A 2,243-nucleotide genomic window follows, 5' to 3' on the forward strand; every position below is an offset into this window, starting at 1 on the left:
GAAAGCTGTGGTGAGCTGTCTGAAACCTTCACAGCTGCACATGGGCAACAGGATCTGTCATAAAATAAGTCAAACCTAATCTGTCTTGTGTTTCCATGCAAAGGGCAGGGAGAGAATACACTAAGCATTCAAGACCAGGTTGGAGGGGGCTTTGAGCAACCTGGTCTGGTGGGAGGTGTCCCTACCCAGGGCAGGGGGGTGGCACTGGATGGTCTTCAAGGTCCCTTCCAACCCAAACCATTCTATGATTCTACTTTCTGATGAAAAGGTGGCATCAGAATAGTGTGATCTGGAGGGGAGATGCCAGGAACACGGTTTGGTGACAGATTTATATGTGGTCTTGCCGTAGGCTGCTTATTTTTTGGAGATAATTGTATCTGTGCAGTACAGGGGAGATCATGCAGAGCGTGAGATGAGTGTGGCTTTGGAATTTAGATGCCATCTTATATACATGAATTTCAGCTCAGAAGAGCAACCCTAGAGGTTGTTGTTGCCTCTCTGCTGTGTGTGTAGCTCAGCAGAGGTGCAACACAGCCCTGGGCTGGCCAAGCACCATGGAAAGCAAGTAGAAAGAAAGACCTCCGTTAGAGATGAGAGAGCCACATGTTATGTTGGGTTTGTTAAAATAGAGTTGGAAATAAGAGCAGAGTAGCTTTGATTTTTTTGAAGGATGATCTTTGCAGGGGTATTTTTACAGTTGTACTTAGCTAGAAGGTTATCACCTAGTGAGTGTACAACAGGCCACAGGGCTAGTTACTAGTAATGCTGACTAACAAAATTAATATATATAGCTCGATTCAAGGGAGAACATGTCCCTGAAAAATCTGCAAAACCCCAGACTTTCTGCAGTTCGTTATCACTTAGTAAAATTTAAGAGGAAGGAAGGGAGTAAAGGGCTAAGAAGAGAAATGTTAATGAAATCATTTCTCCCAAATAGCCCCCTTGCTGCCTGCAGGCAGCCTACGCCGGCGAGGCCATGGCAGAGTAGGTTTCCCAGCCTGGGAACACCAGAGCTGAGCTGAGCAGGCTGCTCCAGACACTGTTTCTGCTCCCAAAAAAAACCCCCAAAACTCTTTAACCACTAATGGATTTCAGGGTTCTCAACGGTCACGTATTTCTCTGCAACTTCACTAACACACGCTCCGGGGCTTCTTGCACATAGACGCGTTTTCCTGCCGTACCTTTTCCAACCGGCTGTTGGGGCAGATTTAATTCTATTTTTGTGTGTGTGTGTGGTGGTTCTCTTACGTGTCCATCCGTCTGTCCGAGCCGGACGGTGGAGTGGAGGAGGTTGTGCTGTGGCAACGCTGCGTCGACGCAGTCAAGATTGTGTTGGGTCACAATAGCGGGGATGGAACAAAGGGCTCTGGGCTCTGCCAGCCTCTCATTTTGAAGAGATCAGGAAGCTCAGAGGAGTGGAAAAGCCTGTACCTCGGTGGAGGATTTGGGAGGATGTGGGAGCCTGGCCCTGAGCTTTGCACAAGTTTAAGCAGGTAGTGTCAGGAGGAGGGACTCTGTCCCACCTTCAAGAAAAAGGCAGGGGGCGGGGGGAGAGAATCAGAACAAAACCCTGCTTTTTCATCCCAGAGAGTTGAAATCTGGGCGCTTAATGCTCTTTTCTGGGACCTATATTATCTCCTAGCCCCTAATGTAAAGCCTCAAAAATGCGTGAGTCTAGAGTGGAAACACTTCTTTTGTAAACAGGCGTCTTTTTCAAAAGTGATTCCCCTCAGGAGAGCTCCGTGCTTCCCCCCGGTCGGCTGGTGCCCCGGGAAGGGCAGCAGGACGGCACCTTTCCCCCTGTGGAAACCCTCCCGAGGCCTCTTCCCTACCCGGAGGGGCCGAGCCCGGGCCCGGGGCGGGAGGGTGGCCGGGGACTACCCCGTTGTTAGCGCCACTAGCCGGCCCCGCCGCCGCCACAAGATGGCGGTTCACAGCTCCCTCACAAGATGGACTACGCTTCCCGGCGTGCATGGCGTCGCCGCGCGAAATGGCGGCCGGGCCGGGACTACAACTCCCGGCATGCCCCGCGCCGCCCGCCCGCCAGCGCTGCCAGCCCGCCGCCGCTTCCGGGGAGGGGGAGGGAGCGGGGGGGGGGGCGGTGTCTATGAGGTCACACAGGTAGCGGAAGTGATTTCACATCCGGCGGGGCTGCGGCGCAGGGAGGGGAGCTGGGCGGCGGGCGCGGAGCGGAGCCGGGCAGCGAGCGGGGGACGAGGAGGGGGAGGAGGAGGAAGGAGGAG

At 53.8% G+C, this 2,243-nt stretch overlaps 1 protein-coding gene across 1 annotated transcript in view; it reads left to right on the forward strand.

Moving 5' to 3' along the window:
- The first annotated feature begins 1,476 nt into the window (after window positions 1-1,476).
- PAIP2 (poly(A) binding protein interacting protein 2) overlaps window positions 1,477-2,243 on the forward strand; it is a 9,929-nt gene continuing 9,162 nt past the window's right edge. The window contains exon 1 of the mRNA XM_014955805.1: window positions 1,477-1,493. The gene's annotated coding sequence lies outside the window, so the exon portion shown is untranslated. The remainder of the gene's footprint in view (window positions 1,494-2,243) is intronic.

The sequence above is a fragment of the Calidris pugnax genome, unplaced genomic scaffold (assembly GCF_001431845.1).
Source record: "Calidris pugnax isolate Ruff unplaced genomic scaffold, ASM143184v1 scaffold228, whole genome shotgun sequence".
Taxonomy (NCBI): Eukaryota; Metazoa; Chordata; class Aves; order Charadriiformes; family Scolopacidae; genus Calidris; species Calidris pugnax.